The following is a 12,984-nucleotide window of genomic DNA, read 5'->3' as shown; positions in this document are numbered from 1 at the left end:
TTTTCATTTCTTTTTAATATTATGAATAAAATCATTATTTAATCCAATAATATACCATATGCTTATAAAAAATTTATAAACAACTTAATTAGCATAGTCTTACAACCCTCAACCATATGTAGTCCAAGCAGCACTATAAAATTAATTAAAGTACATAACAGCATGGACTGCGATATGCGTTCAAAATGTCGATGTTCATGTGTCCTGCAGTTCACACGATGACGCACAGTTTGCTGCGTTCTTCATCGACCCATGAGCCGAGTGATCACCGCTTAGAGTTTTATAATTCATTTTTATATAATGTCAATATTGTTTTTATTGAAAGAAATTAAAAATACACCATTTTACTGGCATATATCAATTCCTTCAATAATTTATTTTTATACCTAAAATAAATGTTGCGAAATGTCTTAGTTTCATATAAGCATTATGTATCATAATAATCTGGTTATGGTTTGCTATTTTGGGTGACACATACTGCAAATTTATATAAAACATTAACCTGATGGATGACAGGTACAAACATTGTATATTTAGGTTGTTGCATTAGCCAACGTATGCTCATAACATAGATGAACAATACATATTCGCACGCGTGTATATTATGGTCCATATACACACAAACTTATTTCGATTACCACATTCAAATTATTTTAATTTTAATTCGACTTCCACTTTCGAATTTAGTTTAGTTTCTTCGATTTCCATTTTCGAGAATTTGTTTTTATAGGAAACGCCGTTGTTGTAGTAAGTACTGCCACAAATACGCACAACAACATTAATAATGTTAAAGTCTTTTTATGAGGTTGCCAAGCCCACATATAAATAAATAAAAGCCATCTACATTTTATTTTCACTTTAACTTTTGATTCCGTAGAATCATTTTGTAATATTTTATTTTGGTAAATTGTATTTATTTGTATTATAACAAATGTTTATTAACGGTAAGGATATTATACAATAATGATCCTTCCGCAGGTTCACCTACGGAAACCTTGTTACGACTTTTACTTCCTCTAAATAATCAAGTTCGGTCAACTTTTGCGAAACAACCGTAACACGCAAGGCGTCACAGTGATCACGTCCCGGAGACTCACTAAATAATTCAATCGGTAGTTAGCGACGGCGGTGTGTACAAAGGCAGGGACGTAATCAATGCGAGTTAATTGAACTCACACAATCAAGCGAAAGTTTCAACCCGGACCTCTCGGTCTAGGAAATACACGTTGATACTTTCATTGTAGCGCGCGTGCACCCAGACATCTAAGGGCATCACAGACCTGTTATTGCTCAATCTCATTATTGCTAGACGCATTTGTCCATTTAAAAGCTAGTGTCCTTATAATGGGACAAACCAACAGGTACGGCTCCACTTACATAAACACATTCAAACACAATAAACATTTTACTGCCACCATGAATGAAGGCTACATAAGCTCAGCACCATAATCCTGAAGATATCTATTTAATATATTTGAGTCTCGTTCGTTATCGGAATTAACCAGACAAATCACTCCACGAACTAAAGAACGGCCATGCCCACCACCATAGATTCGAGAAAGAGCTATCAATCTGTCTTACACACTTATGTTCGGACCTGGTAAGTTTTCCCGGTTGAGTCAAATTAAGCCGCAGGCTCCACTCCTGGTGTGCCCTTCCGTCAATTCCTTTAAGTTTCAGCTTGCAACCATACTTCCCCCGGAGCCCAAAGCTTTGGTTTCCCGGGAAGCGACTGAGAGAGCCATAAAAGTAGCTACACCCAATTGCTAGCTGGCATCGTTTATGGTTAGAACTAGGGCGGTATCTGATCGCCTTCGAACCTCTAACTTTCGTTCTTGATTAATGAAAACATCTTTGGCAAATGCTTTCGCTTAAGTTAGTCTTACGACGGTCCAAGAATTTCACACTCTCGCGTCGTAATACTAATGCCCCAAACTGCTTCTATTAATCATTACCTCTTGATCTGAAACCAATGAAAGCAGAACAGAGGTCTTATTTCATTATCCCATGCACAGAATATTCAGGCATTTGAAGCCTGCTTTAAGCACTCTAATTGTTCAAAGTAATAGTACCGGCCCACAATAACACTCGTTTAAGAGCACTAGTGCAGGTTTTTAAATAGGAGGAAACATATGAAAAAATACAAGTATTTAATCACATATAAGAACTCCACCGGTTAATACGCTTACATACATAAAGGTATAGTACTAACCACAATGTAAGTTGTACTACCCGTATGAAGCACAAGTTCAACTACGAACGTTTTAAACCGCAACAACTTTAATAACGCTATTGGAGCTGGAATTACCGCGGCTGCTGGCACCAGACTTGCCCTCCAATTGTCCTTGTTAAAGGATTTAAAGTGTACTCATTCCAATTACAGGGCCTCGGATATGAGTCCTGTTATTGTTATTTTTTCGTCACTACCTCCCGAGCTGGGAGTGGGTAATTTACGCGCCTGCTGCCTTCCTTAGATGTGGTAGCCGTTTCTCAGCTCCCTCTCCGGAATCGAACCCTGATTCCCCCGTACCCGTTGCAACCATGGTAGTCCTAGATACTACCATCAAAAGTTGATAGGGCAGACATTTGAAAGATCTGTCGTCAGGTACAAGACCATACGATCTGCATGTATCTAGAGTTCAACCAATATAACGATCTTCGATCGCTTGGTTTAGCCTAATAAAAGCACATGTCCCATAAGGTTCATGTTTTAATTGCATGTATTAGCTCTAGAATTACCACAGTTATCCAAGTAACTGTTAACGATCTAAGGAACCATAACTGATATAATGAGCCTTTTGCGGTTTCACTTTTAATTCGTGTGTACTTAGACATGCATGGCTTAATCTTTGAGACAAGCATATAACTACTGGCAGGATCAACCAGAATAATGTTTTTCCTTCATATTCCATTCATATTTTTTGAATCGAAATAAGCAATATAATAGATATATGGATTTTTCACTTTATATATTCCATGATTTTTATTATATTGAATAAAATTCAATATTTCGCCTTTGGGTAAAAATTTTAAATATATATTTATAAGTAAAATATCCATTCGATTACGGCCATTTTAATATAGCATTCGTAATCCATAATTTCATTTTAATTTATACTTGTTTTACCAATATAACAAGAATTTCATATAATTATTGTAATATATATGTTTCTATAATTATATCTTTTTATATAACATATTTCATTATAAAATATCATTTTATTTCCAACATACATAATTATTGTATCCACAACATGTACAATTTTGTTTAACCAATATAAATATTAAGTTAAATCATTTGCATTTTGAAGATAAATTTAAAATTTATCTCTTTTCATATATCTCTCTGGTAATATAAACATAAAACCAAGCGCATATGATAATATTTCCACATTTAATATATAATTTTATATTTCTTTCATAAGAATCCAATTTGTATTATACCTAACGATATAATAATCCAACTATACGGAGGTAATAAATAAATATTTGCCTGCCTCCAAAAATTAACGATAATATATGGAAACGATTTGTTATTCTATTTATAATAGAATACTTGACTGTTGTTTCAACGATATCATCTAAAAAAGCGTATATTCCTATTATCCGCGGAGCCAAGTCCCGTGTTCTATAGAACTGAGAAACAAATTTGTACGGATAATAATATACTTTATTGTATGTAACCAATATAAACATAATCCGAAATAAATATTCGAATAATGCGGGAGGTCGGCAACCACTGCCTACCTATAGTAGTTTTTGAACCCGCTGTCGTCAAAGCGGGTATTTTCAATTCCGTTTCCACCCAACATACGGGCTATTCTCTTATATATTAAGAGATTATATGAACATTTCATTTTTTTTTTCCATTATTCATATATAATATGATTATTTTTTTCTTTATACATATAATACATATTAATTTTCATATGTTTATTATTTAATTTACTCATATTATTGCCAAAATCATATGAATACATAGTTTTGAACAATATGGAGGTCGGCACCACTGCTACCTATAGTAGTTTTTGAACCCTCTGTCGTAATTCCGGTCGTTTACACTACTATACCCTCTCCCTATAATGGCTTTTTCTCTATAATACTAAGAGAATGTGGGAATATTTCAGCATTTTTTTCCTTATACATATAATAATTAATCATTTTCATATGTATATTATTTAATTTACTCATATAATTCCCAAAATCATATGAATTCATAAGTTTTGAACAATATGAGAGGTCGGCAACCACTGCCTACCTATAGTAGTTTTTGAACCCTCTGTCGTAATTCCGGTCGTTTACACTACTATACCTCTCACTATAATGGCTTTTCTCTATAATACTGAGAGAATGTGGGAATATTTCAGCATTTTTTCCCTTATACATATAATAATTAATCATTTTCATATGTATATTATTTAATTTACTCATATATTCCAAAATCATATGAATACATAAGTTTTGAACAATATGAGAGGTCGGCAACCACTGCCTACCTATAGTAGTTTTTGAACCCTCTGTCGTAATTCCGTCGTTTACAGCTACTATACCCTCTCACTATAATGGCTTTTCTCTATAATACTGAGAGAATGTGGGAATATTTCAGCATTTTTCCCTTATACATATAATAATTAATCATTTTCATATGTATATTATTTAATTTACTCATATAATTGCCAAAATCATATGAATACATAAGTTTGAACAATATGAGAGGTCGGCAACCACTGCCTACTATAGTAGTTTTGAACCCTGTCGTAATTCCGGTCGTTTACATACTATACCTCTCACTATAAGGCTTTTCTCTATAATACTGAGAGAATGGGAATATTTCAGCATGTTTTTCCTTATACATATAATAATTAATCATTTTCATATGTATATTATTTAATTTACTCATTAATTGCCAAAATCATATGAATAGCATAAGTTTTGAACAATATGACGAGGTCGCAACGGTTTTCCTATAATACTAAAGATAATATGGGAATATTTCAGCATTTTTCCTTATACATATAATAATTAATCATTTTCATAGTATATTATTTAATTTACTATTAATTGCCAAAATCATATGAACACATAAGGAATACAATATGAGAGGTCGGCAACGGTTTTCCCTATATACTAAGTAATATGGAATATTTCAGCATTTTTTCCTTATACATATAATCATTTCATAATATTATTATGACTATGTATGATAAGAACCAATATGGTGTCGGCGCAACCTTGATACAAATTCTTTAAAGTCTTTATATCAAAAAATATATATGATAGGGACATATCATATGCGTCACTAAATTGATGACGAGTGTTGGCAACTTGACACAATTCATTAAAAGTTTTTATATTAATTATATGATAGGACAATATCATATGCGTCACTAAATTGATGACGAGGTGTTTGGCAACTTGACACAATTCATTAAAATTCTTTATATTAATTATATGATAGGGACAATATCATATGCGTCACTAAATTGATGACGAGGTGTTTGGCAACTTGACACAATTCATTAAAGTCTTTATATTAATTATATGATAGGGACAATATCATATGCGTCACTAAATTGATGACGAGGTGTTTGGCAACTTGACACAATTCATTAAAGTCTTTATATTAATTATATGATATGGACAATATCATATGCGTCACTAAATTGATGACGAGGTGTTTGGCAACTTGATACAATTCTTTAAAGTCTTATATCAAAAATTATATGATAGGGACAATATCATATGCGTCACTAAATTGATGACGAGGTGTTTGGCAACTTGACACAATTCATTAAAGTCTTTATATTAATTATATGATATGGACAATATCATATGCGTCACTAAATTGATGACGAGGTGTTTGGCAACTTGACACAATTCATTAAAGTCTTTATATTAATTATATGATAGGGACAATATCATATGCGTCACTAAATTGATGACGAGGTGTTTGGCAACTTGACACAATTCATTAAAGTCTTTATATTAATTATATGATATGGACAATATCATATGCGTCACTAAATTGATGACGAGGTGTTTGGCAACTTGATACAATTCTTTAAAGTCTTTATATCAAAAATTATATGATAGGGACAATATATCATATGCGTCACTAAATTGATGACGAGGTGTTTGGCAACTTGACACAATTCATTAAAGTCTTTATATTAATTATATGATATGGACAATATCATATGCGTCACTAAATTGATGACGAGGTGTTTGGCAACTTGATACAATTCTTTAAAGTCTTTATATCAAAAATTATATGATAGGGACAATATCATATGCGTCACTAAATTGATGACGAGGTGTTTGGCAACTTGACACAATTCATTAAAATTCTTTATATTAATTATATGATAGGGACAATATCATATGCGTCACTAAATTGATGACGAGGTGTTTGGCAACTTGACACAATTCATTAAAGTCTTTATATTAATTATATGATAGGGACAATATCATATGCGTCACTAAATTGATGACGAGGTGTTTGGCAACTTGATACAATTCTTTAAAGTCTTTATATCAAAAATTATATGATAGGGACAATATCATATGCGTCACTAAATTGATGACGAGGTGTTTGGCTACAGGAAAAAATCATTTATTTATCGAATCATCAAGCAAAGGATAAGCTTCAGTGGATCGCAGTATGGCAGCTGCTCAACCACTTACAACACCTTGCCTGTTACAAAAGTCGTTTACAATTGATTCTAGGCTTTGTCATTGTATTAAATAATGCTTTTATATGTAACTAGCGCGGCATCAGGTGATCGAAGATCCTCCTAATTTACTATGTTACAAATTACATTGGCATCACATCCATTGTCGTTTATAAAATAAATTATAAACTTTAAATGGTTTAGAAGCCATACAATGCAAATTGCCCCTTATTTATCATTGCAGTCCAGCACGGATACGACCTTAGAGGCGTTCAGGCATAATCCAACGGACGTAGCGTCATACCACTGTTCGCTCGAACAAGTATTGTGCCATTGGTCCGTACCTGCGGTTCCTCTCGTACTACGCAGGAATGCTGTCGCAACAACGTTTTGTCATTAGTAGGGTAAAACTAACCTGTCTCACGACGGTCTAAACCCAGCTCACGTTCCCTTGCATGGGTGAACAATCCAACGCTTGGTGAATTTTGCTTCACAATGATAGGAAGAGCCGACATCGAAGGATCAAAAAGCGACGTCGCTATGAACGCTTGGCCGCCACAAGCCAGTTATCCTATGGTAACTTTTCTGACACCTCTTGTTAAAAACTCTTTAAACCAAAAGGATCGATAGGCCGAGCTTTTGCTGTCCCTGTGTGTACTGAACACCGAGATCAAGTCAGCATTTGCCCTTTTGCTCTATGTGTGGTTTCTGTCCGCACTGAGCTGGCCTTGGGACACCTCCGTTATTATTTGAGAGATGTACCGCCCCAGTCAACTCCCTACCTGGCAATGTCCTTGAATTGGATCATACCTGAGTAATTGGAGTTATACCCAAATTTTCAAATCAAAAATACATAAATGCATCGTTTTATTAAAGAATTTGTTTGCGATTATATAACAACTCGTGATACTTTGATCAAGAAGCTTGCATCAAAACCCAATACCATAAGATATAATAAATATATCCGTATAATGGCTAGGAAATGATACACGTTCCATTTAATCAAGTAAGTAAGGAAACAATAAGAGTAGTGGTATTTCATTGACGATACCAAACCGAGGTCTAATATCTCCCACTTATTCTACACCTCTTATGTCTCCTTACACTGCCAGATTAGAGTCAAGCTCAAAAGGGTCTTCTTTCCCGCTAATTATTCCAAGCCCGTTCCCTTGGCTGTGGTTTCGCTAGATAGTAGATAGGGACAGTAGGAATCTCGTTAATCCATTCATGCGCGTCACTAATTAGATGACGAGGCATTTGGCTACCTTAAGAGAGTCATAGTTACTCCCGCCGTTGACCCGCGCTTACTTGAATTTCTTCACTTTGACATTCAGAGCACTGGGCAGAAATCACATTGTGTCAACACCCGCTAGGGCCATCACAATGCTTTGTTTTAATTAGACAGTCGGATTCCCCAAGTCCGTGCCAGTTCTGAATTGATTGTTAATTGATAATCGTTATAATTGATAAGAACTATTGGTTTAACCCAAATAGTATTCTTAAAAATTTTAGCAAGAAAGTTCCACAATTGGCTACGTAACTAAACTATCCGGGGAACAAGTAACTAACATAAATGCTAGAAACTCTATTTACCCAGAACGAGCACATAAACCATGTTATTGTTTCCCAATCAAGCCCGACTATCTCAATCTTCAGAGCCAATCCTTATCCCGAAGTTACGGATCTAATTTGCCGACTTCCCTTACCTACATTATTCTATCGACTAGAGACTCTTCACCTTGGAGACCAGCTGCGGATATTGGTACGGCCTGTTGAGAAGTTTGCGTGTCCCCACCATAAATTTTCAAGGTCCGAGGAGAAAATATCGACACAACAGTATATGTCATGCTCTTCTAGCCCATCTACCATATCTCTCTGCGAAAGACTTCCATGGTAGTACGGCTATAAAACAGAAAAGAAAACTCTTCCGATATCTCTCGACGGCTTCTTTATGGTCGTTCCTGTTGCCAGGATGAGCACGAGGCCCATATTTATAACAAACGGATACTCAACAGGTTACGGAATTGGAACCGTATTCCCTTTCGTTCAAAATTATTCAAGTGTATTATATTCGCTTTGTTTATATAGTTAGGCATTTTTGTTTTACTTGAAAATTTTCGGCTTTCGCCTTGAACTTAGGACCGACTAACTCGTGATCAACCACTGTTCACACGAAACCCTTCTCCACTTCAGTCCTCCAAGGTCTCATTCGATTATTTGCTACTACCACCAAGATCTGTACCAATGGCAGCTCCATGCAGGCTTACGCCAAACACTTCTACGCATACCATTGTACTTCCTACTCACTAAAGTTTCAAAATTTATATCACAAGTAATATAAATCATCTACTTTAGCGGTAATGTATAGGTATACAACTTAAGCGCCATCCATTTTAAGGGCTAGTTGCTTCGGCAGGTGAGTTGTTACACACTCCTTAGCGGATTTCGACTTCCATGATCACCGTCCTGCTGTTTTAAGCAACCAACGCCTTTCATGGTATCTGCATGAGTTGTTAATTTGGGCACCGTAACATTACGTTTGGTTCATCCCACAGCGCCAGTTCTGCTTACCAAAGTGGCCCACTGGGCACATTATATCATAACTTGAACTTCATATCAAGAAAGTTAAGGTTCTTACCCATTTAAAGTTTGAGAATAGGTTAAGATCGTTTCGACCCTAAGGCTCTAATCATTCGCTTTACCAGATAAGATTATTTTATATAATATTAAAATGCACCAGCTATCCTGAGGGAAACTTCGGAAGGAACCAGCTACTAGATGGTTCGATTGGTCTTTCGCCCCTATACTCAATTCTGACAATCGATTTGCACGTCAGAACTGTTTCGGTCTTCCATCAGGGTTTCCCCTGACTTCAACCTGATCAAGTATAGTTCACCATCTTTCGGGTCACAGCATATATGCTCAAGGTACGTTCCAGTTAGAGGCATAAATAATATAAATATACATTATACATAACTATATAGAACGCCCCGGGATTGTGTTAATTAGCTATAAATAGCTAAAAAACTAATCCATTATTAGTCAAGTTAATTACGCTATTAGGTTTACATCCCAATAACTTGCACATATGTTAGACTCCTTGGTCCGTGTTTCAAGACGGGTCCCGAAGGTATCCTGAATCTTTCGCATTGTTAATCATACAAGAGCATATAATAAACACAAAAATCAATGATAATTATGCCATTATATAATTCCGAAAATTAACGCTCTGTAATAATATAAATCTATCAGCACTTTATCAAATTAATAACATTTATTCTGTGTTAAAAATGCAAGCAATTTAATTGGAATAAACTATAAGTTATATTTTATGAATAAATTTGGGATATGCTAATAGATTACAATGTCCTTATATGGAAAAAAATGCACATTATTCTTAATAATATTATTTAATATTACAATTTTAATGATGAATTTTCCATAAACGGATATTCAGGTTCATCGGGCTTAACCTCTAAGCAGTTTCACGTACTGTTTAACTCTCTATTCAGAGTTCTTTTCAACTTTCCCCTCACGGTACTTGTTTACTATCGGTCTCATGGTTATATTTAGTTTTAGATGGAGTTTACCACCCACTTAGTGCTGCACTATCAAGCAACACGACTCTTTGGAAACATCATCTAGTAATCATTAACGTTATAGGCGGGCCTGGCACCCTCTATGGGTAAATGGCCTCATTTAAGAAGGACTTAAATCATTAATTTCTCATACTAGAATATTGACGCTCCATACACTGCATCTCACATTTGCCATATAGACAAAGTGACTTAGTGCTGAACTGTTTTCTTTTCGCTCGCCGCTACTAAGAAAATCCTTGTTAGTTTTCTTTTCCTCCCCTAATTAATATGCTTAAATTCAGGGGTAGTCCCATATGAGTTGAGGTTGTATATATAACTATATTTTGCCATAAATTCTTTATATATAAATGATAAAACAATCAATTAAATTCGTTATAAATAGTTCCAATAGTTCTTGTAAGCAAAGTTATTTTTTATCCATTTAACGAACCAACGAAGAATAATAACATAACCAAGTTTTTTTTTTTTCGAATCATTAATAAGAGACAATTCTAGATGAAAAATATTTCAATTTTTTATGCTAGACATTTCTCAGTATTATTTGATTGAAAAAGAAAATATTTCTCTTCGTTTTTCACATTCAAATGTGAGATAATGTTTTTCATTTCTTTTTTAATATTATGAATAAAATCATTATTTAATCCAATAATATACCATATGCTTATAAAAAATTTATAAACAACTTAATTAGCATAGTCTTACAACCCTCAACCATATGTAGTCCAAGCAGCACTATAAAATTAATTAAAGTACATAACAGCATGGACTGCGATATGCGTTCAAAATGTCGATGTTCATGTGTCCTGCAGTTCACACGATGACGCACAGTTTGCTGCGTTCTTCATCGACCCATGAGCCGAGTGATCCACCGCTTAGAGTTTTATAATTCATTTTTATATAATGTCAATATTGTTTTTATTGAAAGAAATTAAAAATACACCATTTTACTGGCATATATCAATTCCTTCAATAAATTTATTTTTATACCTAAAATAAATGTTGCGAAATGTCTTAGTTTCATATAAGCATTATGTATCATAATAATCTGGTTATGGTTTGCTATTTTGGGTGACACATACTGCAAAATTTATATAAAACATTAACCTGATGGATGACAGGTACAAACATTGTATATTTTAGGTTGTTGCATTAGCCAACGTATGCTCATAACATAGATGAACAATACATATTCGCAACGCGTGTATATTATGGTCCATATACACACAAACTTATTTCGATTACCACATTCAAAATTATTTTAATTTTAATTCGACTTCCACTTTCGAATTTAGTTTAGTTTCTTCGATTTCCATTTTCGAGAATTTGTTTTTATAGGAAACGCCGTTGTTGTAGTAAGTACTGCCACAAATACGCACAACAACATTAATAATGTTAAAGTCTTTTTATGAGGTTGCCAAGCCCCACATATAAATAAAATAAAAGCCATCTACATTTTATTTTCACTTTAACTTTTGATTCCGTAGAATCATTTTGTAATATTTTTTTTTGGTAAATTGTATTTATTTGTATTATAACAAATGTTTATTAACGGTAAGGATATTATACAATAATGATCCTTCCGCAGGTTCACCTACGGAAACCTTGTTACGACTTTTACTTCCTCTAAATAATCAAGTTCGGTCAACTTTTGCGAAACAACCGTAACACGCAAGGCGTCACAGTGATCACGTCCGGAGACCTCACTAAATAATTCAATCGGTAGTAGCGACGGGCGGTGTGTACAAAGGGCAGGGACGTAATCAATGCGAGTTAATGACTCACACTTACTGGGAATTCCAAGTTCATGTGAACAGTTTCAGTTCACAATCCCAAGCATGAAAGTGGTTCAGCGGTTTACCCGGACCTCTCGGTCTAGGAAATACACGTTGATACTTTCATTGTAGCGCGCGTGCAGCCCAGGACATCTAAGGGCATCACAGACCTGTTATTGCTCAATCTCATTATTGCTAGACGCAATTTGTCCATTTAAGAAGCTAGTGTCCTTATAATGGGACAAACCAACAGGTACGGCTCCACTTACATAAACACATTCAAACACAATAAACATTTTACTGCCACCATGAATGAAGGCTACATAAGCTTCAGCACCATAATCCTGAAGATATCTATTTAATATATTTGAGTCTCGTTCGTTATCGGAATTAACCAGACAAATCACTCCACGAACTAAGAACGGCCATGCACCACCACCCATAGATTCGAGAAAGAGCTATCAATCTGTCTTACACACTTATGTTCGGACCTGGTAAGTTTTCCCGTGTTGAGTCAAATTAAGCCGCAGGCTCCACTCCTGGTGGTGCCCTTCCGTCAATTCCTTTAAGTTTCAGCTTTGCAACCATACTTCCCCCGGAGCCCAAAAGCTTTGGTTTCCCGGGAAGCGACTGAGAGAGCCATAAAAGTAGCTACACCCAATTGCTAGCTGGCATCGTTTATGGTTAGAACTAGGGCGGTATCTGATCGCCTTCGAACCTCTAACTTTCGTTCTTGATTAATGAAAACATCTTTGGCAAATGCTTTCGCTTAAGTTAGTCTTACGACGGTCCAAGAATTTCACCTCTCGCGTCGTAATACTAATGCCCCCAAACTGCTTCTATTAATCATTACCTCTTGATCTGAAAACCAATGAAAGCAGAACAGAGGTCTTATTTCATTATCCCATGCACAGAATATTCAGGCATTTGAAGCCTGCTTTA

General features: G+C 34.9%; 2 non-coding genes and 1 pseudogene across 2 annotated transcripts; all 3 read right to left on the bottom strand.

Moving 5' to 3' along the window:
* Positions 1–102: 102 nt before the first annotated feature.
* On the bottom strand, positions 103–280 carry LOC120285753 (annotated as a pseudogene).
* Positions 281–6,620: 6,340 nt separating this feature from the next.
* LOC120285751 lies at positions 6,621–10,577 on the bottom strand. The gene has a single exon (XR_005544962.1). It is a non-coding gene; the product is annotated as a large subunit ribosomal RNA (ribosomal RNA).
* A 394-nt stretch (positions 10,578–10,971) lies between these two features.
* On the bottom strand, positions 10,972–11,150 carry LOC120285748. Its single transcript, XR_005544959.1, has one exon. It is a non-coding gene; the product is annotated as a 5.8S ribosomal RNA (ribosomal RNA).
* Positions 11,151–12,984: the final 1,834 nt, after the last annotated feature.

The sequence above is a fragment of the Drosophila simulans genome, unplaced genomic scaffold (assembly GCF_016746395.2).
Source record: "Drosophila simulans strain w501 unplaced genomic scaffold, Prin_Dsim_3.1 Segkk95_quiver_pilon, whole genome shotgun sequence".
NCBI lineage: Eukaryota > Metazoa > Arthropoda > Insecta > Diptera > Drosophilidae > Drosophila > Drosophila simulans.
The sequence above is the reverse complement of the archived record's forward strand: the minus strand, read 5'-3'. Positions and strand labels throughout refer to the sequence as shown.